The sequence below is a fragment of the Cetorhinus maximus genome, chromosome 12 (assembly GCF_964194155.1).
Source record: "Cetorhinus maximus chromosome 12, sCetMax3.hap1.1, whole genome shotgun sequence".
Lineage (NCBI taxonomy): Eukaryota > Metazoa > Chordata > Chondrichthyes > Lamniformes > Cetorhinidae > Cetorhinus > Cetorhinus maximus.
The window spans coordinates 21155768-21183615 of record NC_135890.1 but is presented as its reverse complement, the minus strand read 5'-3'; the positions used below and the strand labels follow the sequence as shown (position 1 = coordinate 21183615).

General features: G+C 49.1%; 1 protein-coding gene across 2 annotated transcripts in view; it reads left to right on the top strand.

Annotated features, from left to right (window-relative positions):
• The window catches only part of shank3a (SH3 and multiple ankyrin repeat domains 3a), a 1183771-nt gene that overhangs the window by 887262 nt on the left and 268661 nt on the right, over positions 1 to 27848 (top strand). The gene's annotated exons all lie outside the window — the stretch shown is intronic.

The following is a 27848-nucleotide window of genomic DNA, read 5'->3' as shown; positions in this document are numbered from 1 at the left end:
TTGACCTGTAGATCTTCACTGGGATAGCATCAGCTTCTGGAGCTTTGCCAGACAGGAAATAGATTACATTCATCGCTTCTAACGGTGTGGGAGGATCATCAAGAGGCCAGTTGATGGCAATCTGTGGGAGCCTGTTGATTGCTTCTCAATTGATGGATGAAGGGCATTTGAGGATGTGATTAAAGTGCTCTACCCATCTTTCTGGAATTTTCTGTGAGCAGTGTTGACCTATCGGCACCAGGATTGGTGATGAACCAGTAGACTGGGGCCTTCAGGCAGATTTCAGAGCATCGTAGCATCTCTTTCAGTCTTTGTGAAGGTTGTCTGCTTTCTGATTCAGCCAAGTGTCTTGCATCTCTCTGAGCTTGCATTACACAGTCCTGTGGATGTTTTGGTAGGCACTGTGCTTGGATAGTGATTACTTGTTATTGAGGTAAACCCGGTAGAGGTGATGTCTCTTCTGCAGTAGTTTCTGGATTACTTCATTGTTTCAGCAAACCAATCTTGATGCCAATGAAAGGTAGAGCAGTGGATTTACACTATGTCCCTGAAAGTCACCCAGTCATCCTCAATGCAGTGTGTGTTCATTTTCGCTATACATGGGCAACTCTAGAGCTTCTCTGAAAGAGATTCCTCATGACTGCCTGTTTGAGCCTTGAGACACCGAGACACTTCTGGACATTCATTCCCTGGAGATGTCTAGAGGGATAGATCTTGTTGTTTTAGCTTTGAAATGATAAGGGGGTGGTCAGTCCAGTAGCCGGTGTTTTCACATGGTTTTCATTACATGTACATCCTGCCTCTCCCTCTTCCTGGTGATGACATAGTCGAATAGATGCCAATGCATGGGATGGGGGTGCATCCAAGATGTCATATTGCAATTAGGGAGGCAGCAAACTTGACTAAGAGCTCATGCTCAGCTCACATCTTCAGCAAGAGGCAACCATTGCTGTTCCAACTGTCAACCCCATTTTTTCTGATGACCCCTTCCCACACCTGGTGATCTGCACCAACTCTTGCACTGAAGTCACCAAGAAGGTGTAGCTTGTCTGACTTTGGCACAGCAACAGTCAAGGAGTGAATTTATCCTTGACTTCATCAGAGTTGGTCATGGTAGGGGCATACACACTGATGAGAGTTGCACCCGGTGCTGATCGGGGAGGTTTAAGCACCATCAGATGATCAGTAACACCCTTGGGGATGCAAGCCAGCTTACTGATGGGATGGCAGAAAAGCCTATGCCAGCTTTGCACCATTCTTCCTTTCTACCGCCAAGCCAAAAGAATGCGTAACATGCACCGATTTCCTTGAGCTAACTCTCCTCAGGTAGACAAGTCTTGCTGAGGGCAGTGATCTGGACATTGTATCTAGGCAGCTGTCTACCGACAAGAATAGTTCTCTCAAGCCTGTCGGTTGTGGCGTTGTCCATGTGGGTGCGCATGTTCCATGTGTCAATGGTGACCGGTATCACCTTCACTTTCTTTTTTGAGATTGACCTACAGCTGCATCGATGGGATCCCTGCCAGCTGTGGTCTGCTGGCCAGGGAGGTGAAGCAGACAATGTTTGGGGCACCTTTTCTAACCCCTTCCTCATTCCAGGGAGGTGAGCAGCGGGGTCCTGAAAAGCTCTGCTCAATCACTCAGGGGGCTGCCAAGTTCCACTTCTGCTTCCGTTCAGCAAAAAACGCCCCTCTGGCCTGAGCTACATTTGTGCAGGTTTGTGGCTACAGCTCCTAGTGAATCCACACCTGTTACATTGTTCACCCATTGCCACAGGACTTGTGACAGACGATGGATGACAGATGATAGAAAGATGATGCGCTTGAATTGGATTATAGTGAGGGAGAGCTGTGCATTGTCAGCCTCACTGTCTCATCCTGACCAATCTTGGTCCAGTGGCAAGACAAGTCTAGACAGCTGGAAATAGATCTGGATGCAGTGGGTGACCAGGATGCCTTCTGTGTATTTTTGAGCTCTACACATTCCACAACACTGTGCTGACCTGCCTGAAACATCGTTGGACCTTAGCTTTGTCTCATCCGCCTAGTCCCTGGAATCGGTCTTCACATGCCAGGGTCAACAAATCCCTAAGTCACCAAGGGTAGGAGACCCGATGGCTGCCCTCACCTGGTTTGGCCCGCCCGTCGCAGTGGCTTTCCCGGGTGTGAATGCTGTCGCAGGATAAAAACTACTTGGAGTCACAGCTGAGAGCTGGGTGAAGGTGAAGATTGATACAGGGTGAGACACCCCAAAGAATGCAGTGAACCCACCTGTGGGAGGTGCTACCCCTCCCTTACAGAACGTGGACCTCTACACAACATTTTTGACCTGACCAAGGCCTTTGACACAGTCAGTCGTGAGGTTCTTTGGAAGGTAATGGAGAAATTCGGCTGTCCTGAGAAATTCATCACAATGGTTTGACAGTTCCATGATGGCATGCTCACGTGCATCCTGGATGATGGTGAGTCTTCTGACCCATTCCCAGTCACTAATTAGACAGGGCTACATGCTAGCACCAGCCCTCTTCATGTTTTTTTCTGCTGTGCTCTCCAATGCCTTCCATGACGGTGATCCTGGCACTGAAATCAGATACCGCATGGATGGGAAGCTGCTCAATCTGAGACAAGTCCAAGCAAAGAGCAAGGTCTCCAAGGGCGTGCTTTGTGATTTCCTGTTTCCTGCCGATTACAGTTGCCAGTTTAGAGCTGGACAAATAATGTCGTATGGACTTGTTCTCTAATGTATGTGATAACTTTGGCCTTACGACCAGCACAAATGTACCAGCCTGCTTCAGGAAGACCTGATCTCGAGCCCAAAGTTTCAGCCCATGACCAAAACCTGTCAGCAGTGGACAAGTTCACTTATCTCTGCAGCACACTAACACAAGCTGTTTATATTGACAACGAGACACATGCAAGAATTGCCAAAGCAAGTGTAACCTTTGGCAAACTTTGAACATCAGCCTGGGAATGAAGAGGAAGTCTGCATACCAAACTGAAAGCCTCACAGCAATATTGCTGCCCACTCTTTACTCTGCATGCGAGACTTGGACTGTGTACCAGCGTCTTGCCAAGAAGCTCAACCATTTTCACCTGAGTTGCCTTCAGAAGCTTCTGAAGATCAGATGGCATGTCAAAATACCAGACACTGAGGTGCTCACCTGAGCTGGCATGCCAAGCATCCACACCATATTGAGACAGTCACAACTGTGTTGGGCAGGTCATGTAGCCTGAATGCCTGACACCCGCTTACCAAAGTGAACCTGCTATGGAGAGCCTGAGTGTGTGAAGCACTCTCATGACAGTCAAAGGAAATGCTACAAGGACACTCTGAAAGATTCATTTAGGAGTTTTGATATTGATTTTGAGTCCTGGGAGAAGCTCACTCAGAACTGCTGCACCTGGTGCAACCAAATGAAAATGGTACATTCTCCTTCAAAAGCGACCATATACCCGAAGCAGAGAGAAAACGCAAGCGGAAGAAATCCCAAGCCAGCAACTCATCCAAATCTTAATCGTCTGCAGTACCTGCCCTATCTGCAGCGGAATGTTCCAGGCGCAGTTCAGCCTTAGCAGTCACCTATGTACCCACTAGAACCCTATTAAACCCTACAGTTGACGGACACGGTTATCTTTGCCTTGAAGAACGAACAAGACGACATGAAAACAGACAGCGAGCTGAAAAGAGTGAGTGGGACAAAGAGAGATAGAATGAGGGAGAACGAGGTACAGAGCAAGAGGTAGAGAGTGAGAGAAACAGGTGAAAAATGAAAGAGGGACTGATGATGAGTAAAAGACAAAAATACAGAAAGTGAGAAAAACAGACAGAGGTATAGAAAGGCTGCCAGAAAAATGAAGTGATAGACAGAGTGGAAGAGAAATTAATACAGAGAGAGAGCAAGATAAGTTTTGGAGAGAAAACTGGGGAGCAAGAGAGAGAAACGGAAAGAGGAAGAAGAACTCAGGTATGAGCCAGAAATAGAGTGAGCAGTAAGGGGCATAGTGGTAATGTCATTCGACTAATAATCCAGAGGTCCAGGCTAAGGCTTGGGGGCGGGGTGGGGGGGTGGGGGTGGGTGAGAGACAGGTTCAAATCCCACCACGGCAGATGGTGGAATTTAAATTCAATTAATGAAATCTGGGATTGAAAGCTTGTCTCAGTATTGGTGACTGTGAAACTATCATTGATTGTCGTGAAAACCCAACTGATTCACTAATGTAGGGAAGGAAATCTGCTGTCCTCACCTGGTCTGGCCTACCATGTGACTCCAGACCCACAGTAATGTGGTTGATTCTTAACTGTCCTCTGCAATGGTCTAGCAAGTCACTGAGTTCAAGGGCAATTAGGGATGGGCAACAAATGTTGGTGATGCCCACATCCCATGAAAGAATAAAGAAAAAAAGTTCACAGAGAAGAAACACAATTACAGTAATTTTTAATTTTTTAAATACTTTTTCTAATTTTTCTAAAGTGAGAATTTGAAATGTCTGTGTGCTCCTCTGTCACTTCACTATCCTACATTGTGTGAAGCCTGTACATGCCAATGAGCTCTAATGGGACTGACTTGATTGTGCTTTGAGAGTTTGATTAATTAGATAACCAAATTCTTTCAACAGCTTCTTAATTAAAGGGCCAGGGGAAGGTCACCAGGTCCTTGAATCATCAGATATGGGGCAGGGGTGGGTAAGGCACTGTCATGTTTTGCTTCCACATGTCAAGGTTAAGAGTGTGGATGGCAGGATGCCTTGATTGTATTGAATTCTCACCCTAGGGCCTGGCTCATTACATAGCAATGGTGAGCTACGGGCACCAGTTGCAGGGATGGGAGGGGCAATGAGTTTGGCCACATAAGTTACTTCAACAGGTCTCCCTCTTGTTATGCCCGCTACCAGTGAGTGGGACCAGAGTAGCAATACTTTGCGAATACCATCCAATGCAAGCTCATTTTCAACCATACACCATCAGGTTTGGACTTATATAGCCATTTCTAGATCCTTGCTGTGTCAATATGCTGGAATTCCCTACCTAACCCCAGTATGGGAGCACCATCACCACAACCCCTGTAGTAGCTCAATGAGAGGACCCACCACCCCCTTCCCAAGGGCAGTTGAGGATGGGTAATAAGAGCCAGGCTTGCCAGCAACCCTCATACCCTGAGAAAAGTGTTGAGGGAGCTTTGCTCTGTATCTAAACTGTGCTGTACCTGTCCTGGGAATGTTTGAGGCTGGAAGTATTTATCTGAGATCGAAAAAGTTCCATTGTGCAGCACCCAGATAAATGCTAAATTCATGAGGTGGTTGTGAAAGAGAGGGTCTCTCCTGACGCGGCTTTTCTCCTGGGGGCTGAAGACTCCAGCAATCCAACTTCCTGCCAGGCCATTGAGCATTGAACAGGGCTCTGCTCCTGTGATCAGATGCGATGCAGCTCACACATTAGTTTCATTCAACTCAATTATCTGTCCTCAGACTAACGGGAATCTAAAGAAAACATGACTTCCTTTCTCTCTGCAAATTGGCGACAGCATAAGGCATCACAGAGTGGAGCAGCTGTGGCACTCAGCATTTACCATCTGCAGCAGCTAACACAACCCACTCAAGGCCATGGCACTTTACTGAAAAAAAAACACAAGTGCCATTGTTGTGAGCATCTCGAGGCATATTGCGAGGGAGTGAGGAAGGTGCTGAGTCAGTGGATGTGAGCGTTTCCTTTTTGTTCATTCATCCTGAATCAAAGACTTGTTTAAGGAGCAGAAAACTGATTTTAGTTTCTCAAAGTTGCTGTAGTGATTGGCGGGTTGGCCACCCACAGTTTATGGGGACTGATGGAAACTAAATGCTTGCAACAATTGTTGCTGGTATGCCAAGCAGTTGGTTGTGTTACATTATAAATAGTGGTTGTTTGCATCAAGCTTGAGCCTCATATGGAATGTGTACTTTGCAGTTGCTGTTGTCATGATTGGAATTGATAATGAAATTGGAACTGAGACTGGGTTTGGGATTGGTAATACGGCTGGGATTGTGGCCAAGAGGTGTGCGAGACCAAGGTTATAATCTGAGATCGGGATTGATATTTAGATTGGGATTGGGTTTGAACTGGGACTGAGATAAAGACTAATCGCTCAGTGAAAGAGCCCAGGGTTTATATACTGTGGGTGGGAGTGGTAGTTGTCTCTCTCACTTAACAGAATTGGATTAAAGTGAAAAATTGTGACACAAACTGGAAATGCACAGCTCAGCGTTGTTAATCTCACCATGCCCCAGTGGGGACTGTGTGTCAGGGCCCCCAATGGAAAGAAAAATCATTGTAAATTGCCATTACTTCATCCCCTTTGGGTGACAGAAGATTGTGAATTGAGGAAAGGCAAGAAGGGGCACGAGAGAGTAAAATTCAAACATACACGTCGTGTAAATCGAACATACGGGCAATCTTCTTCTCCACAAGCCATGCATCCTGTTGATATTTTTGTCAAATGCTTAGATCACTGTTAACATTGGGAATCATGAAACAAGCATTTATAATTAGTCTTTACTATGTATACAGCTGTGGAAGCAACAGCTGGATGTCTTTCAGGATAGAGGTTGGATTGAGAGATATGGGCAGTTGGGGTTGTGGGATATGATGAGGATGTCACTAGGTGGGGTTGAGAGATGGAGGGACGGAGGGTGTTAGATGGAGCTGAGGTTATGGGGTGAAAGTGGATAGGTGGGGTTGAGAGCTAGAGGGAGGAGTTTGGTCGGCGACATTGAGGGACGTGGCTGGAATTGAGAGATGAGAATGTGTGTGTGTGTGGGTGGAGTTTTGGGATAAGAGAGAAGGTGGTTGGGTGGTGTTGGGGATATGGGGAGTTTTAGGGAATTGACATCAGTAGAAAAAAAAATCAGGCTGGGGAGTGTAACGTTGTTGGCTGACCTGTGTCACTCATTTTACACTATCTCCAAAATTTAAAACTACTCCCAGAGCTTCCTGTCCCTTTGCTACTTCGTTGTCCATATACAAGGAGCTCCTAGTTTGAGATAAAGCAGTTTGGTTTGGTCAGGCTGAGCCCACATTGCATACAACGTTAAACTCACAAGGGCAAACATGAGTTCTTCTTTATACCATGTATGGCAGAGCCAAGAATCACACACATCACCTCTGCCCCTCCCTTATTCTTCTTTTCCTGGAATCTATTCACTTTTTAAAGCTTGAAGATCTCCTAATCAGCTGCTTAACCTCCCCTTCCCTTCCACTTTGTCCAGTCCTTGATGGCTGTTCCCCATTTTATAAAACCATTTATCACTACCCTGCTGTATAAGTAATCTCTGGGAAGGGATGAAGTTCCATACCGTATTCTTGCAGAATTTCCTCCTAAGTTAAATTGCTTTCAGATTTAGCCCCCCTGTAGAAACAGTGACCCATCTCCCCCCTAACAACCCACCCCCTACCCTCTGCCATATCCCACTTTGTTTCAGTTGTTTGTTTCCCAGAAGTTCAACAGTTTTTGTCCCTGTCCCAAGCAAAAATATGAAAATGCTTTCTTCACATTACCTGCGTGTGTGTGCGGCTATCAATCAATGTGTCTCTCTGTGTACCATTCTGTGTTTATATCACCCTGTGTGTGTCTATATCTATTTGTGTGTTCTCCTCACCTCTTGAAGAGCCTTGGAACATTCTATTACAGCAAAGGCATTTTCCAAATATAAGCTGGTTTTGTTGTTGTGTACGAGGTCAATCTCTCTCTTTCTCTCACACACTTACTCTTCCTCTCTCATGCTCTCTCCCTCTCTATGAGCCTAATTTTAATTTTGTTTAAATGGATGGATTTTGAATGGGTTAAAATTGGGTCCTATGTCATTCTGTCTATCCACCTCCCTCATGATCTCTTTCTTTCTCTGTCTCTCTTTGTTTTCTCTCCATCTTTTTTATTTGTTCTTAGAATTGCCAAAGTCCCTCGACAGCCTGAGAATTAAGAGTTAGCCATGTGGTGTGGGACTGGAGTCCCGTGTAGGCTGGACTAACCAGAGATCCTCTTCCCCAAAGGACATTGGAAAACCAATTGAGTTTTTTCAACAACCTGGAAGTTTTATTGGCCATTTTTCAGGCACCAGTACCTAAGTTACAAGCAATTGAGCTCCTGACCTCTGGGTAACTCATTCACTTCCATAATCACTTGGTACCTATACCATACCATACCTTGATTGTCTCTTTCTATTTGTGTCTCTGTCTGTTTCTCTGTCAGCATATCTCTCTACCTCTTACTGTGCATATGTCTGTGTGTCAGTGTTGGTGTGAGGGTCTCTTCCTATCTGTCTCTGTCTTTATGTTTATCCATATATCTTTGACCCTTTCTGCATATCTACCAGTTTCCGGCTCTATCTCAATATCTCTTTTTGTCTCTCTATATCTGTTTATGTCTGTCAGTCTCTCTCTCTCTCTCTCTCTCTCTGCATCTCATTGTCCTAGTTCTCTTCCTGTCACTTTGTCTTTGTGTCTCCCTCTGATACTTTACCTTTTTATCTCACTCTGTATAAATTTCTCTGTGAGAGAAGTGGGTCAGTCTTCATATGATACAGTGAATATTAACAAATGATCCAATCTTGATGGACATCTCAGCTAACCCTGTCTCAGCTAACCCCGACTCGCTAACCCCGACTCCGCTAACCCCGTCTCCGCTAACCCCGACTCCGCTAACCCCGACTCCGCGAACCCCGACTCCGCTCACCCGGTCTCCGCTCACCCGGTCTCCGCTAACCCCGTCTCCGCGAACCCCGACTCCGCTCACCCGGTCTCCGCTCACCCGGTCTCCGCGAACCCCGACTCCGCGAACCCCGACTCCGCGAACCCTGTCTCCGCGAACCCCGACTCCGCTAACCTCGACTCCGCGAACCCTGTCTCCGCGAACCCTGTCTCCGCGAACCCCGACTCCGCGAACCCCGACTCCGCGAACCCCGACTCCGCGAACCCCGACTCCGCGAACCCCGACTCCGCGAACCCCGACTCCGCTAACCCGGACCCTGCTAACCCGGACCCTGCTAACCCCGACTCTGCCCCCACCTGCTGTCCAGACCCAAGTACTTCCAACAGGGTTCACTGGATGGTGATCAGTAGGGAGATTGAACTGAAGCAGACTACTCTGTGTGGCTCAGTTCATATTTGGGAGTGCATCCATCCACTGATCTATTGGTACAATGTAGGATCTCAGTATTTTTCATTAAATACGCCATAATTGCCAAACATTACTGCTCCAGGTTCTTTAAGAGGACATGGGCCAAGTGGATTGAAACAGACTGAACTGGTTTTCAGTCATATTCTCTCTGTAAATCACTAGTTGGCGTGTTCTCTTTCCATTAAGAGTCTGACTGGAACAGATGTCACATCTGGCACAGTATAGCTGGTCAGCAAAGGCTTCTTGTCACTGCAGCTCAGATTGAATTCCCCTCTGGTGGCTGAAAATGTAAACAATGCTGCCCTCTGCTGTCCAACTGCATAATTGTTCTTTTTCCCCCAAAAGACATATTTGTATTCCTTAGTCTGAGACCTGATGTTACTAAGGGCTGAATTGTCCCAGGTTTGCACAAAGTGCGGTAGCGAGCAGGAAAAAGGTTTTTTTACCCGCTGGCTACAATAGCGGCTTTTCGCGCCATGTTGTCCCATTCCCGGTGTGTCCCACCTCATTAATAATGCATTTCCGGGAAATATGCTGGATCACTGGCAGGGAAGCCTCTGATTCACCCACCCCACCGTCACCTCAGGTCTTCAGTAATCCCGGTGCCCCTGCACAGAACTAGCATTCTCTAAGGCATCGGAAGCTGCTGTAAAGTCGTGGCTGCCCCGTAAATTTAGCGACCCCCTCCCTCAGGCGCCTACTGGGCGCGGTGGAGGTCCACCTAAAAGTCCTCTACCCCTGCTCTGGGCAAAGACCAGCAAGCAAGGTCTCCAGTGCAGCATGGGAGGCTGTGGCAGTGGTGGTCAGCGCCAATACCCTGCAAAAGAGGACAGGCAGCCAATGCCGAAAGAGGATGAATGATCTCCTCCCAGAGTGAGCCAGTCTTCTCATTACTCTCAACTCACACACTCACAAACCCATCACACATCCACAGGGATCTCTCTCACTGCCAATTCAAGGGACATCACCATTCACTCTCCCACATGCACCTTCATCTGCCCTGCAGCTCATGTCCTCATCCCGTCCATGGCACCTCTCACCACCCACACATGCCTGGCATCCTTATCATCTGGCCTGGCAGCATCCAGCTCTCACACTCCATCTGTATTCATGCAGGGCAAGCTGGCACAGAGCAAAAGAGAGAGGTCACTGACTGGTGGAGGAATGCCTGACAACAAGATCCTCACAGACTTTGAAGATAGAGTCACCCAGCTGGCCAGCGATGATCTGGACCGTTCCTGTGCTGACGGTAGGGTCAGCAGTGCTCAGCCAAGTGAGGATCCAGCAGTGCAACATCCATCAGACAACCATGCTGTGAGTCAGTTCCCCTGTTCTGCAGTCCCCTGCCACGCACAATTTATCTCTTCTTGCTTTCACAGACCCATCTGGGAAACAGCCGAGGGGTCCACGACCCAGATCCTCGACTCAAGCCCCGAAAGCACCTCGGAAGAAGAATCTGATGATACCCTAATTGAAAACCCATCATAGTGCTCACCCACACCATCCACCAGCACAGAGACACACACCTCATTGGGACCTAGCTCTAGAGTAGCCTCGGGGTCACAATCTGGTGAGCACATCGCACTGCCTGACCCACAGCAGGTGGAGGCAGGGACTTCCCAGGTGTCTGGCACTCAGGAGACTGCTGGAGGCCAGAAATCTGCTGAGTCCGAGTCAGATGATGAGCCTCTAGACTCAGTCATACCTCAGTTGCTGGAGCTGCAAAGGCAAACTTGGGAACATCAGGAAGGGATGTCCGCTGCGCTCCTCAGGTTGCAAGGCACAATGAAGGAGGCTGTCTGCCTTCAGTCTGAGGTGATAGCGCCTGCATGGCAATACACCAAGGTCAACACTGGCAGGATGGCGGCTGCCATGGAGACCTTGACCCAGGACATCGGTCCTGCACTGCTGTGTGGGCTGAACTCCATCACTGATGCTATAGTTAGTCCCCAACCGTATCAAAGTGAGAGGGGTGCAGGGCAGCTCGATCTCACTTCAGCTTCCCCTTCTCCTCAAGGAGTCAGCCAGGGGCCCTCGGGCGCCCATAGGGAGGAGGGTCAGCAGGTGCACACCCTGGGGCCATCCACCCAGGTGACTTAGGGAACGTCCAGCCCATCCAAACCCCCTCTTCCTGTGACCCCAGCAGCTCCAGTTCCACAGGCTGAGGAGGGTGCCACTGCCACACAGCAGGACCCCGAAAGCAGACTGGGACCCTCCAGGTCTTAGCCCTCCAGAGGACGTCCATCAAGGTCATCAGAGACAGGGCGTAGCAGTCAGCAGGCTGCCTCCACCTCCGCTGTGGATGTCGGGGGAGCAGCAAGACATGGCGGCAGGGTTAGGAAAGTTGAGAAGATTTGCTATGCACAGCCTGGGCACAGGTGTTACTCACCTGTCCTTAACATTCACTATTGTAATAAACTCCCAAGAATGAAAGAAAAGTCACTGTAGTCCCAGAGGACCATAGCTGTTCTCTCATTACAGAGAGTCGACTGATGGTGAGTTTAACCTGAGGGTCACCACACCTCAGGCAAGGGGTGAGATTCAGAAAGAGGGACCTTCATGGGTGACCTCAGCCGGTACAGGAATTGAACCCGCGCTGTCGGCGTCAGTCTGCATCACAAACCAGCCGTCCAGCTGATTGAGCTAACCAACATCCCCCCCCACAAGAACCTGCCTATGGCTACTTGTTCTGATGAGCAGTGTTTGAGTCACTCAGATGTGAAATCTTGGTTCCTACATAAGATAAAGGCAAGTGTCTCAGTCCAGGGCCTCTTCCCTGTGCAGTGTGTAAACTTCAGACCAAAGTGATGTTCCGGCTTCACACTCACTGGACACGTTAGTGATGCCTGCACCTCGATGGTGCTGGTCATTGCTGCCAGAATGGCCTGGGCAGGTGTCACAGAGTTCCCTCATTCTCTCTCTGTGCTCTCAGCATCTTTGAGGTGGGGTTGGCCCCCCAATCTCTTCAGCATCTGTGTCCGGTGACGCTGTGCTCCTGAAGGGGTCAGGTGCTGAAGGCTGACAAAGGATCAGGTGCATTTAAAGTTTCACAGCTGCATTTCCATGATATGACCCTGATCACAAAGTGCAAGTGAGTTGTCCTCGGCCAGACAGGAGTCAGACATTCACAGAGGCTATGTGAAGACCTATGGAGTGTCCTCACTGCACCTTGTCATCATCCTCCACGGATTTTGCAACTATGAGGGCCTCCTCAGTGGGCCTGCCTCGCCGGGCCAGTGCGATGACCTCATTGCTGGTATCCTCGCCTTTGAGGACCTCATCATCGTCACCCCCTTCGATGACCTCCTCATCGGAGCATACGTGCAGTTCCTCCACCTCCTCCTCAGCCAAGTCCTCCCCCTGTTGCAGCACCAGATTGTGGAGCAACCTGAGATCTGTGCAAATCCCTGCGCTCTTCCTTCCTGGCTTTCCTGATCCTGGGCAAAATGCACAAAGTTCTGTGCCTTGGCGAAGATGTCACTTGTGACCTCCTGGATGTACTTGTGCATGGAGGTTCGTGAGATCCCACGCAGGTCACCTGTGGAGCCTTGGCAGGAGCCACTAGCATAAAGATTGAGCGCCGCGGTCACTTTCACAGCCACTGGCAGTGGATACCCTCCCTGTTCCCATGGTGGAAAGTCCTGCAGCAGGTGGCAGATGTGACCAACCAGTTCCCTGGACATGCAAAGTCTTCAATGACATTGGTTTTCAGTCACATGCAGGAATGATAGGCACCGTCTATAGACCCGGGTCTAGTGAGGGGCCTGCGAGTGACAGCTCACTGTGGATCTTCAGCTGTGTGCGCAGCAGATCCTGCAGCCTCTTCGTACTGAGGGAGGTGCTCCTCCCGTCGCCGGGCCAGACGCCTCCATCGCTCTCTTCTCCCCCCCTGCTCTCTGTACACCATGGGGCATACTGCTAAATCACCAGGCTCCATCATCCTGATATTCTCTTCTTGCAGGGTCAAAGAGAGAGACACGTGGGTTAGCATGGGTGTACTAAGAACCTCTCTTGGTTAAGTCTGAAGGCCCCTTCACGCATGCAGGAGAGTGCTGGCCACCACTTGGATGGCCCGTGTGTAGTGCACTCATTGGCTGTCCGAAGCCCCACCCACTTACGCCCCACTCCACTTGACCAATGGGCGGCTGCTTCCCCATTGGACTGCATGGTGTGCTCTCAGCTCAGGCTCAGGCATTCTCCTAACCTGCACTGCAAAGCTGCAGTTTTAGCTTGAAGCATAACAGATACTGGTCCACATCTCAATAAAGACATTGCAAGGGGCTGTGAGCACCTCCACCAGGGCAGGAGGGTGAAGCAGTAATAAAGATGTTCACATAAATCACAGGCGCTCACACACAGCAGTAACTACTTTGCATCTGAGGCCTCAGAATGAGCCCCTGTGCCTCAGAATGAGCCTCTTCCTTTAGAGTGGGCTAATTTGGACAGATCAGAAAGTGTGAGACAGACAATTCATTAGCCCAAATGCTCCACTAAAGGAACTGAAATAGGCCTGCTTCGAAATTCTTCATGTAATCCTTGGGTGCTGACCCGTTACACGGGGGCTGGGTGCTGACCCGTTACACGGGGGCTGGGTGCCGACCCGTTACACGGGGGCTGGGTGCTGACCCGTTACACGGGGGCTGGGTGCTGACCCGTTACATGGGTATTGGGTGCCGACCCGTTACACGGGTATTGGGTGCCGACCCGTTACACGGGTATTGGGTGCCGACCCGTTACACGGGGGCTGGGTGCTGACCCGTTACACGGAGGCTGGGTGTCGACCCGTTACACGGGGGCTGGGTGCTGACCCGTTACACGGGGGCTGGGTGCTGACCCGTTACACGGGGGCTGGGTGCCGACCCGTTACACGGGGGCTGGGTGCTGACCCGTTACACGGGGGCTGGGTGCTGACCCGTTACACGGGTATTGGGTGCCGACCCGTTACATGGGTATTGGGTGCCGACCCGTTACATGGGTATTGGGTGCCGACCCATTACACGGAGGCTGGGTGCTGACCCGTTACACGGAGGCTGGGTGCTGACCCGTTACACGGGGGCTGGGTGCTGACCCGTTACACGGGGGCTGGGTGCTGACCCGTTACACGGGGGCTGGGTGCCGACCCGTTACACGGGGGCTGGGTGCTGACCCGTTACACGGAGGCTGGGTGCTGACCCGTTACACGGGGGCTGGGTGCTGACCCGTTACACGGGTATTGGGTGCTGACCCGTTACACGGAGGCTGGGTGCTGACCCGTTACACGGGTATTGGGTGCTGACCCGTTACACGGAGGCTGGGTGCTGACCCGTTACACGGGTATTGGGTGCCGACCCGTTACACGGGGGCTGGGTGCTGACCCGTTACACGGGTATTGGGTGCCGACCCGTTACACGGGGGCTGGGTGCTGACCCGTTACACGGAGGCTGGGTGCTGACCCGTTACACGGGTATTGGGTGCCGACCCGTTACACGGGGGCTGGGTGCCGACCCGTTACACGGGGGCTGGGTGCTGACCCGTTACACGGGTATTGGGTGCCGACCCGTTACACGGGGGCTGGGTGCTGACCCGTTACACGGGTATTGGGTGCCGACCCGTTACACGGGGGCTGGGTGCTGACCCGTTACACGGGTATTGGGTGCCGACCCGTTACACGGGGGCTGGGTGCTGACCCGTTACACAGGTATTGGGTGCCGACCCGTTACACGGGGGCTGGGTGCTGACCCGTTACACGGGTATTGGGTGCCGACCCGTTACACGGGGGCTGGGTGCCGACCCGTTACACGGAGGCTGGGTGCTGACCCATTACACGGAGGCTGGGTGCTGACCCGTTACACGGAGGCTGGGTGCTGACCCGTTACACGGGTATTGGGTGCCGACCCGTTACACGGGGGCTGGGTGCTGACCCGTTACACGGGTATTGGGTGCCGACCCGTTACACGGGGGCTGGGTGCTGACCCGTTACACGGAGGCTGGGTGCTGACCCGTTACACGGGTATTGGGTGCCGACCCGTTACACGGGGGCTGGGTGCTGACCCGTTACACGGGTATTGGGTGCCAACCCGTTACACGGGGGCTGGGTGCTGACCCGTTACACGGGTATTGGGTGCCGACCCGTTACACGGGGGCTGGGTGCTGACCCGTTACACGGGTATTGGGTGCCGACCCGTTACACGGGGGCTGGGTGCTGACCCGTTACACGGGTATTGGGTGCCGACCCGTTACACGGGGGCTGGGTGCCGACCCGTTACACGGGGGCTGGGTGCTGACCCGTTACACGGGGGCTGGGTGCTGACCCGTTACACGGGGGCTGGGTGCTGACCCGTTACACGGGGGCTGGGTGCCGACCCGTTACACGGAGGCTGGGTGCTGACCCGTTACATGGAGGCTGGGTGCTGACCCGTTACACGGGTATTGGGTGCCGACCCGTTACACGGGGGCTGGGTGCCGACCCGTTACACGGGGGCTGGGTGCTGACCCATTACACGGAGGCTGGGTGCTGACCCGTTACACGGGGGCTGGGTGCCGACCCGTTACACGGGGGCTGGGTGCTGACCCGTTACACGGGTATTGGGTGCCGACCCGTTACACGGGTATTGGGTGCCGACCCGTTACACGGAGGCTGGGTGCCGACCCGTTACACGGGGGCTGGGTGCTGACCCGTTACACGGGGGCTGGGTGCCGACCCGTTACACGGAGGCTGGGTGCCGACCCGTTACACGGGGGCTGGGTGCTGACCCGTTACACGGGGGCTGGGTGCTGACCCGTTACATGGATATTGGGTGCTGACCCGTTACACGGAGGCTGGGTGCCGACCCGTTACACGGGGGCTGGGTGCTGACCCGTTACATGGGTATTGGGTGCTGACCCGTTACACGGGGGCTGGGTGCTGACCCGTTACATGGGTATTGGGTGCTGATTCAGTGAAAAGGCAGTGGTAAAGTACAAGTAAACCTGTGCGGCTTCATTCCATTTCGATGCTTTGTTAGGTGGTTGCTGGTTTACATAACAAGCCCCATAGCGTTACCCTAGGGCATTTTAGCCGACTATTTAACCATGAGGACACAATAACCAGGTGTGATTCGATCCTCATTTGATGAATGCAGTAAATGTGCACATGCAAACACACACATGTAGACACAAACTCACACATTTACACAAATGTACATATACAAACATACACACGTATACTCTCATGCTCATCTAACATGCATGCAGGTGGTGGCGTAGTGGTATTGTCATTGGACTAGTATTCCAGAGACCCAGGGTGATGCTCTGGGAACCTGGGTTCTAATCCCACCACAGCAGATGGTGAAATTTGAGTTCAATAAAAACATTTGGAATTAAAAGTCTAATGAAATGATTGTCGTAAAATCCCATCTGATTTACTAATGGCCTTTGGGGAAGGAAATCTGCTGGTCTCCATGTGACTCCAGACCCACAGCAATGTGGTTGTGGCTTAGCAATTCTCAAACACAGACATACAATCATAAATATACACAAAAATATATGCATATATGCTTACACAAACATATATAGGTGCATATATGCACCGATATATATGAACAGATGTGCACACAATAACATGCATAAATTAACACACACAACTCATGGCAGGACAAGGTCACCAACTCAGAGGTCCTGGAGTGCACTAATTCCATCAGCGTACACTCATTGCCAAACCAACAATGTCAGCCAAGTTCATCGGATGGAAAATTTTTGTTTATCCAAAGACTTTCTGTATGGTGAGCTGGCCATTGGGTCACCCCCTTTGGGGCATCCATACCTCCGCTACAAGCGAGATATGAGAATGGAGGGCATTGACACTGACAACTGGGAGATAGTCACGGACAGCCATGACCACTAGAGGTTGCCGCATTGGAAGAGGCCAGCGGAACAAAACACTCAGCTAGCCAGGAAGAGGGCCCAGCGGAAACACCTTCTCAGCCCACTGTCTTCTGCTGCAACAAATGCAGCAGAGAATACCATGCCAGAGTGGGTTCCTGAGCCACACCTGATGATGCTTAGCACAGAGTTGACCACCACAGCGCAAACCATTGTCTTACAGGACAGAAGAAAGCCACCAGTACAACACACACATAAACCAGCCTACAGGTGCCAACCCGTACACACGTACATAAACACACATCAATACAAATACTTAAGTATACATACCAGCACACACAATATGTTTCCTGTATATGTTCTATTCCTGGTTAACATTCTGTTAAATCTGTGAGTCAGACTCCTTCTTTGTGGCAGAGACTGTATGACTCACTCCATGAATTGCGTTGAGAGAATAAAGCAACGTTGAACTTGCTCTGAACCCACTGCTTTTAATATTCATCAACCTGTCCCTTAGAAATAGTTACTTAGTGACCTGATAAAGTGAATCTCTTGGTGCACCTAAGGGGTGAAAATTCCTCCAGTAACTGTGGGACAGCCACTTTGAGACTTCCTCTGTTATTTAGGCCTTTTTGTTGCTCGAGTGCTCTACTTTTCAGTCATGGTATTTATACAGTTCGCTAAAAATAATGAGCAGAGAAAATCACAAATACATTCACAAAGCATAACAAGTTTCCTCACTGAAATTCCAAACATCACGGAGTTCCTGACGTACACTCCTCTGATATAGTGAAACTCTGATAACGCACCTCCTGAAACAGTAAAACCGATAGGATAACTTCCTAACACAGTGAAACTCAGACAGGATAACCTTCTGACACAGCGAAACTCAGACAGGGTCATGGCTGATCGTGCCATGCTCAGCTAATGAAGGAAACTATCTTGTCTGCCCTCTTAACAATCCATCTGCCTGTCCTGCTACCTTCAGAGATCAATGGATGTGCACTTCAAGGTCCCCCTGTTCCTCTCAACCTCCCAGTATCCTACGCCACATGGACTGCAGCGGTTCAAGAAGGCAGCTCACCACCGCCTACTGCAGGGCAATTAGGGATGGGCAATGGCCCAGCCAGTGACCCCCACATCCCATGAACAAATATATTTAAAACAATCTGTGTTGATTGTCTTTGCTTAATCAATGCCTTTCTAAATAACGATTTATACTGTCCCTCAGAATTTTTCCAATAATTTTGCCCATATGGAGGATCTTTTCCTCCCTTTTTAAACAATGGTGCAATGTTAGCAGTTCCCTGGTACCGGTCCTGTACCCAGAGAGGATTGGAAAATGATGGTTGGCGCCTCCATTATTTCCTCCCTCACTCAGCAGCCTGAGATATATTTCATTCAAGCCTGGCAATATATCTGCTTTCAAAGATGCTAAACCCCTTAATACTACTTTTCTCACTATTTATCCCATTCAATATTTCACACTCCTCCTCCTTAACCACAATGTCTGCATCATCTTTTGTGAAGACAGACATAAAGTATTCATTGAAAATCGTGCCCACACTTTCCATCTCGACACACAGGTTACCTTTTTTGCCCCTTATCAGCTCTCTTTCCTTATTTATCCTCTTTGTCTTTATGTATTTATAAAACGTCTTTAGATTTTTCTTGATCTTGCCAATATTTTTTCATGCCCCCCGCTTTTTGCTTTCCTAATTTCCTTTTTAATTTCACAGCTACACATTCACTTCTCTTGAAACAGAGAAACTCCGATATGATAACCTTCTGATGTAGAGAAACTCTGATGGGTTAATGACTTGGAGGAGGGGGCAGAGTATCCAAATTTCCTGACGATACAAAAATAGGTGGGAGGGCATGTTGTGATGTTGTGATGAGGACATAAGGAATCTGCAAGAGGATATAGATAAGTTGAGCGAGTGGGCAAAAACTTGGCAGATGGAGTTTAATGTTGGAAAGTGTGAGGTTATGCACTCTGGTAGGAAGAATCAAAAGGCAGACTATTATTTAAATGGAGAGAGACTCCAAAAAAATGCAGAACAGAGGGATCTGGGTGTTCTTGTGCATGAAACACAAATGGTTAGCATACAAGTGCAGCAAATAATTAAGGTGGCAAATGGAATTTTGGCCTGTATTGCTAGGGGGTTGGAGTTTAAAAATAGGGAAGTCTTGTTACAACTGTACAGGGTGTTGGTGAGGCTGCACCTGGATTACTGTGTATATTGGTCCCTGCATTGAAGGCAGTTCAAAAGAGATTCACTAGGCTGATTCCTGGGATGAAGGGGTTGATTTACCAAGAACGGTTAAACAGGTTAGGCCTTTATTCATTCGAGTTTAGAAGAATGAGGGGTGACCTTATTGAAACATACAAGATTCTGAGGGGGCTTGACAGGGTAGATGTTGAGAAGATGTTTCCACTAGTGGGAGAATCTCGAACTAGGGGATATAGTTACAGAATAAGGGGACACTCATTTAAAACTGAGACGCGAAGACATTTCTTCTCTCAGAGGGTAGTGAATGTTCAGAATTCTCTACCCCAGAGTGGTGGAGGCTAAATCACTGAACGTATTTAAAGAGGAGGTAGATAGATTTTTGAAATATCGGGGAGTTGAAGGCTATGAGGAGCTGGCACGAAAGAGGAGTTGAAGCCTGGGGCAGATCAGCCATGATCTTATTGAATGGTAGGACAGGTTTGAGGGGCCGAATGGTCTACTCCTGCTCCTCTTCCTTATGTACTTAATCTCACAATTCGATGAAATTGCAATAGCGTAGGCTCCTGACACAGTGAAGCTCCGATAAGATAACTTCTTTTGCAGAATCATTCTCCAGAATTCGGATTGCATGCTATATTCAATGCAAATAGAGAATGATTATCTTTTTATCTCTGTACCTGTTTTCTCTGCCTGTGTTACTCTTTATTTCACTTTTTCTGGTTTTCTCTTTGTGTCTGCCTTTGTGCTGTCTCTTCAGTTTCTCTCTGCTATCTTTGTTTCACAATGTTGTCTCCTCAACCTCTCTGTGTCATTGTGCTGTCTCCACTTTCTCTGTTCACAACATTTTGTTTCTCTTTTTGACTGTAACCTGTTTATTTTTGTTTCCCTTTGTTTCATTGTGTGCCTCTTTTCCCTATGTTTCATTGTGCTGTTTATGATCTGTATTCATTGTGCTGTAGCTTTTACTTTCTGTTTGATTCTGTTTCCACAGTCTCGATGTTTCACTGTGCTGTCTGTTTCCACAGTCTCCATGTTTCACTGTGCTGTCTGTTTCCACAGTCTCCATGTTTCACTGTGCTGTCTGTTTCCACAGTCGCCATGTTTCACTGGGCCGACTGTTTCCACAGTCTCCATGTTTCACTGTGCGGTCTGTTTCCACACTCTCCATGTTTCACTGTGCTGTCTGTTTCCACAGTCCATGTTTCACTGTGCTGTCTGTTTCCACAGTCCATGTTTCACTGTGCTGTCTGTTTCCACACTCTCCATGTTTCACTGTGCTGTCTGTTTCCACAGTCTCCATGTTTCACTGTGCTGTCTGTTTCCACAGTCGCCATGTTTCACTGGGCCGACTGTTTCCACAGTCTCCATGTTTCACTGTGCGGTCTGTTTCCACACTCTCCATGTTTCACTGTGCTGTCTGTTTCCACAGTCCATGTTTCACTGTGCTGTCTGTTTCCACAGTCCATGTTTCACTGGGCTGTCTGTTTCCACAGTCTCCATGTTTCACTGTGCTGTCTGTTCCACAGTCTCCATGTTTCACTGTGCTGTCTGTTTCCACAGTCTCCATGTTTCACTGTGCCGTCTGTTTCCACAGTCTCCATGTTTCACTGTGCTGTCTGTTTCCACAGTCTCCATGTTTCACTGTGCTGTCTGTTTCCACAGTCCATGTTTCACTGTGCCGTCTGTTTCCACAGTCTCCATGTTTGACTGTGCTGTCTGTTTCCACAGTCTCCATGTTTCACTGTGCTGTCTGTTTCCACAGTCTCCATGTTTCACTGTGCTGTCTGTTTCCACAGTCTCTATGTTTCACTGTGCTGTCTGTTTCCACAGTCTCCATGTTTCACTGTGCTGTCTGTTTCCACAGTCTCCATGTTTCACTTTGCCGTCTGTTTCCACAGTCTCCATGTTTCACTGTGCTGTCTGTTTCCACAGTCTCCATGTTTCACTGTGCTGTCTGTTTCCACAGTCCATGTTTCACTGTGCTGTCTGTTTCCACAGTCTCCATGTTTCACTGTGCTGTCTGTTTCCACAGTCCATGTTTCACTGTGCCGTCTGTTTGCACAGTCTCCATGTTTCACTGTGCTGTCTGTTTCCACAGTCTCTATGTTTCACTGTGCTGTCTGTTTCCACAGTCTCCATGTTTCACTGTGCTGTCTGTTTCCACAGTCTCCATGTTTCACTGTGCTGTCTGTTTCCACAGACCCCATGTTTCACTGTGCTGTCTGTTTCCACAGTCTCCATGTTTCACTGTGCTGTCTGTTTCCACAGTCTCCATGTTTCACTGTGCTGTCTGTTTCCACAGTCTCCATGTTTCACTCTGCCGTCTGTTTCCACAGTCTCCATGTTTCACTGTGCTGTCTGTTTCCACAGTCTCCATGTTTCACTGTGCCGTCTGTTTCCACAGTCTCCATGTTTCACTGTGCCGTCTGTTTCCACAGTCTCCATGTTTCGCTGTGCTGTCTGTTTCCACAGTCTCCATGTTTGACTGTGCTGTCTGTTTCCACAGTCTCCATGTTTCACTGTGCGGTCTGTTTCCACAGCTTCCATGTTTCACTGTGCCGTCTGTTTCCACAGTCTCCATGTTTCGCTGTGCTGTCTGTTTCCACAGTCTCCATGTTTCACTGTGCCGTCTGTTTCCACAGTCTCCATGTTTCGCTGTGCTGTCTGTTTCCACAGTCTCCATGTTTGACTGTGCTGTCTGTTTCCACAGTCTCCATGTTTCACTGTGCGGTCTGTTTCCACAGCTTCCATGTTTCACTGTGCCGTCTGTTTCCACAGTCTCCATGTTTCACTGTGCCGTCTGTTTCCACAGTCTCCATGTTTCACTGTGCCGTCTGTTTCCACAGTCTCCATGTTTCACTGTGCTGTCTGTTTCCACAGTCTCCATGTTTGACTGTGCTGTCTGTTTCCACAGTCTCCATGTTTCACTGTGCTGTCTGTTTCCACAGTCTCCATGTTTCACTGTGCTGTCTGTTTCCACAGTCGCCATGTTTGACTGTGCTGTCTGTTTCCACAGTCTCCATGTTTCACTGTGCTGTCTGTTTCCACAGTCTCCATGTTTCACTGGGCTGTCTGTTTCCACAGTCTCCATGTTTCACTGTGCCGTCTGTTTCCACAGTCCATGTTTCACTGTGCCGTCTGTTTCCACAGTCTCCATGTTTCACTTTGCCGTCTGTTTCCACAGTCTCCATGTTTCACTGTGCCGTCTGTTTCCACAGTCTCCATGTTTCACTGTGCTGTCTGTTTCCACAGTCTCCATGTTTCACTGTGCTGTCTTTTTCCACAGTCTCCATGTTTCACTGTGCCATCTGTTTCCACCGTCCATGTTTCACTGTGCTGTCTGTTTCCACAGTCTCCATGTTTCACTGTGCTGTCTGTTTCCACCGTCCATGTTTCACTGTGCTGTCTGTTTCCGCAGTCTCCATGTTTCACTGTGCTGTCTGTTTCCACAGTCTCCATGTTTCACTGTGCCGTCTGTTTCCACAGTCTCCATGTTTCACTGTGCTGTCTGTTTCCACAGTCTCCATGTTTCACTGTGCTGTCTGTTTCCACAGTCCATGTTTCACTGTGCTGTCTGTTTCCACAGTCCATGTTTCACTGTCTGTTTCCACAGTCTCCATGTTTCACTGTGCTGTCTGTTTCCACAGTCCATGTTTCACTGTGCTGTCTGTTTCCACAGTCCATGTTTCACTGTGCTGTCTGTTTGCACAGTCTCCATGTTTCACTGTGCCGTCTGTTTCCACAGTCTCCATGTTTCACTGTGCTGTTTGTTTCCACAGTCTCCATGTTTCACTGTGCCGTCTGTTTCCACAGTCTCCATGTTTCACTGTGCTGTCTGTTTCCACAGTCCATGTTTCACTGTGCTGTCTGTTTCCACAGTCTCCATGTTTCACTCTGCCGTCTGTTTCCACAGTCTCCATGTTTCACTGTGCTGTCTGTTTCCACAGTCTCCATGTTTCACTGTGCGGTCTGTTTCCACAGTCCATGTTTCACTGTGCGGTCTGTTTCCACAGTCTCCATGTTTCACTGTGCTGTCTGTTTCCACAGTCCATGTTTCACTGTGCTGTCTGTTTCCACAGTCTCCATGTTTCACTGTGCTGTCTGTTTCCACAGTCACCATGTTTCACTGTGCTGTCTGTTTCCACAGTCTCCATGTTTCACTGTGCTGTCTGTTTCCACAGTCTCCATGTTTCACTGTGCTGTCTGTTTCCACAGTCCATGTTTCACTGTGCTGTCTGTTTCCACAGTCCATGTTTCACTGTGCTGTCTGTTTCCACAGTCTCCATGTTTCACTGTGCTGTCTGTTTGCACAGTTTCCATGGGCTGAACCTTAAGGCTCCCAGAGTGATCCATTCAAAAGTTCATTGACTTCAGCGGGACCTGAAAACCCAGCCAGTGGGAGGGGCCATAAAATTCCACCCCCTAAATAGAATTTTACCAGTCAGTTGGAGGCCGGATTGGTATCGGGTGGGCTTGGAATACAATGGAAATGGATATCGGGCTGGTAACCCGACATCTTTCTGCCTCTCTCTAGTTTTCCCAGGGGTTGGTTGATAGTGCGATGGGAAACCCCTGTGGGTAAAATGTCTCGCCAATTAAAGCAACTGAAAAGCCAGTAAGGAACCATTTAATGGGCACAATGACTATTTCCCAGTTGCACAGGAGTTACACACGTTTGCAACCCAGTTAGATAAGGAAGGTGAGTGCACAGCAGGAAGGCATTGGCATATCAAGCCATCATTGGCATATCAAGCCATCATTGGCATATCAAGCCATCATTGGCATATCAAGCCATCATTGCAGCAGTACAAAGGGGAAACCTGTAAATGGAGCAGCCATATGATTAGCAATGTTAGGCTAGCACTAATGGGAGCTAATCACTGAAGCAAGTACTTTGGATAAGTCGCAGTAAGAGGACTTGGTGTCTTTGCACTGAGGACAATTGGAGAGATTAATGGTGGCACCAACCTTTAAAGGTTTGCCCTTACCGAGCATCCATAGTGGAACGAGCATCAAATGCCACAGGACAAGTAGCTGCAGCATAAAACACAGGGAACAGAGTCAGGAAGCAGCAGAGGGAGTGGCCTAAGGGCTGCTTGCAGAAGAAGGTGCAACTCTGTGCACAGGATCTATAGGCCAAGGACCAGCTTCCTTGACCTGTCAGAGCAGCAGTGCCTCTGAAGGCTACGGCTATCACGTCAAGTCATCGCTGACCTGTGCACCCTGATGGAGGACAGCCAAACGCCATTCCGTTAGGAGGCCACCCAGCTACTGTGACAGTGACCATCGCATTGGGTTTTTATACATCCAGCTCATTTCAGGGCTCTGCTGCAGACAACTGTCAAATTTCACAATCAACAGACGCAGGTCACAGACATCTTGTATCAGACAGCATCCCAGTACGTCAAATTCTAAGCGTACGCAACCGATCAAGCTCAGAAAGTTATAGGATTCGCCTTGATGGCCAGCTTTCCTCAGGTTGGGGTGTCATCGACTGCATCCACGTGGTGATCAAGACCCAGGTGTATTTGTTAATCGTAAGGGCTTCCACTCATTCAAAATGTAGCTGGTATTCGAACAACGCAAAAGGACCCGACAGGAGCCTGCGAGGTTTCCAGGGAGCTGTGATGATGCCTTTTTCTTCCAGCAGTCTCCGCCGCCTCTGCTCTTCAGACCTCCAAACAGCCTCAGCGGGTAGCTTCTGAGTGACAAGGAATACCCGCTGCTGACATCAGTGCATCACCCCAACATAGTGGCACACGAGGTTCAATAGATGCCTTCTATCTGTCACAGCCTCAAGACAGCAAGCAATTGGCTTGCTTTAAATGCAGCCAGGTGTATTGCCTGCTCTGAGAGAACTCTGCAATTCAGGCCCTAAGGGTTTCACGCATAGTGATGGTGTACAGCAGTACTGCACTCTGCACAGTCTAGCATTTCAAAGAGGAATGGAGCTTGTGATAGAGGATGTTGGGGGCTTCCTCAAACGAGGTGGGCGAGGAGGAGGATGTTCAGGCAGAGCATGAACATCCAGAGGCACCTCTTATGCACCCTGGCATTGACCTGCATGCCAGAGAGGCCATGATGCTCTCATCCAGGCACGCTTCAACTGAGGGCAGTGTGCCCATCATTGCCCTCTGCCAACCATTGCTACCCCTGTGCTTGCAGCATGGCTGGAGGCAGTCTGCTCATGTCAGGCCCTGACACTCTAGATGCTAGTGGCAGGTATCCTCTGGTTGGCCTGAGGGCTCCTCTCAAAGACTTAACCCATCTGCAAATGTGCAAGGGCAGCTTCAGTAATGAGGGATGGGAGTCAATTACTATGTCTTTGTCAGAGGGAGGGGTGCATGATCTAGGGGTGCCTTGAGGGGAGGTGCCCTCCTGTCCCTGTCAGCCTGTTCTCTCCCTGTTAACTAAATGTGGGTAATCACTTGGGTGTTTTTTTTAATTCGCCCATGGGGTGTGAGCATCATTGGCAAGGCCTGCATTTGTTGCTCATCCCTATTTATTCTTGAGAAGGTGGCAGTGAGCCATCTTCTTGAACTGCTGTAGTCCATCTAGTGTAGGTGCTCCCATAGTGCTGTTAGGTAGGGAATTTACAGGCACTTGACCAGTGAGAATAAATGAACAGCGATATAGTTCCAAGTCAGGATGGTGTGTGGCTTGGAGGGGAACTTGCCGGTGGTGGAGTTCCCAAGCATCTGCCACCCTTGTTCTTCCAGGTGGTAGAGGATTGGAAGATGCTGTCAAAAGAGCCTTGGCGAGCTACTGCAGTGCCTCTGTAGATGGTACACATTGCTCCCACTGGCTACAGTGATGGAGGGAGTGAATGTTTTAGATGGTGGACGGGGTGTCGATCAAGTGGGCTACTTTGTCCTGGATGGTGTTGAGCTCCTTGAGTGTTGAATGTAGTGTCTGGCCATCAAAGCAACTGTTCACTCAATGCTTTTCAATGTATCTGCCATTGTATGGACCCCATTGCCATGTGTTTACATCCGCTCGTTGACCTGTCACATCTGACACTCAGTGAGGTTGGCTACTCTTTCTATGGAGTGTTCCTAGCTGACGGTGAAATAAAGCTTTGCATTTCACTGATGATCATATTTCTCCTATCAGTGAGCAGGTCTCCCTATAAGTCACATGCTGGAGCCAGCTGTAAGTCTCATATGTAATGCTTTCACCCACTTACTGCAGCACCTTCATCTCTCCAGCAGCAACAGAATAAACTTATTTCCTACCAATTTCCATTGCATCATTCTCCATTGGCATCAATATGGTCAAGGATGCCACTCCACCCCAATTCTGTACATCTCCCAGGAGCTGTATTCACCCTCCTCCTGCAATGAGAAAACTGTTAGATCAGTTTTTGCTTAGGCTGTAAGTGCAACATTTGAGGGAGCTCACTATGGGATGGGGAACACTAGGTCAAGAACCTGAGGGATAGTGTCATTTCTATCTATGGGGATGTAGAGTTAAGATGCAGCCTGGGCAGACATCCTTAGGTGTGGCTGCAGAGAGAGAGTTTCAGAGAGTGTGCTGGAGAGGAGTACAGAGGTGAGAAAGTTATGGTTGCCATCTGACACTTTCATGCCATTCACTTTGCTGGACTTAAAGAGGTCGATGAAGCATTTCCTGCACTGGATTCACATCCCCTGCATCACAATCTGGCTGCACAACACCTCTATGGCCTTTAACCAAGCCTGTCTCGTTAGGCTGGCTGCCCTCAGCCTATTGTCCTCTGAAGAGAACATGCCTCCGTGCCCTCACAGCTTCCAATGTCACCCCAAGTGCAGCATCCTTAAGTCGTGGGTTTGCTCTTCCCCTTCTGGCCCCCATTTACCTCCCCCTTTTTCTTCTGCACCATTGCTGTTCAAAACGCATTGTTGTGCCAATGTGCGTGCTGCTGGTGTTGCTTTAAATACTGTGCCCTCAATCGAATTTCTGACTGCTCCTCCCACCCGCTTTTCCTAATTCAAAGCCAAACCCAGAGGCATCCTCTTAATTGGCTGGTCATTAGTAAATTCACCCGGAAGGGCCACTATTTGCAGGCTTGGGCTGCCAACCCAGATGTGGCCCAGATGCTGCATCAGAATCCAGGTTTATAAGATTCCACCCTGTGCTTCACTGTGTTATCTGCTTTCTCTCTGTTTCTCTGTGCTTCACTGTGTTATCTGCTTTCTTTCTGTTTCTCTGTGTTTCACTTTGTTATCTGCTTTCTCTCTGTTTCTCTGTGCTTCACTGTGTTATCTGCTTTCTCTCTGTTTCTCTGTGCTTCACTGTGTTATCTGCTTTCTCTCTGTTTCTCTGTGCTTCACTGTGTTATCTGCTTTCTCTCTGTTTCTCTGTGTTTCACTGTGTTATCTGCTTTCTCTCTGTTTCTCTGTGTTTCACTGTGTTATCTGCTTTCTCTCTGTTTCTCTGTGCTATCTGCTTTCTCTCTGTTTCTCTCTGTTTCACTGTGCTATCTGCTTTCTCTCTGTTTCTCTCTGTTTCACTGTGCTATCTGCTTTCTCTCTGTTTCTCTGTGCTTCACTGTGTTATCTGCTTTCTCTCTGTTTCTCTGTGCTTCACTGTGTTATCTGCTTTCTCTCTGTTTCACTGTGCTATCTGCTTTCTCTCTGTTTCTCTGTGCT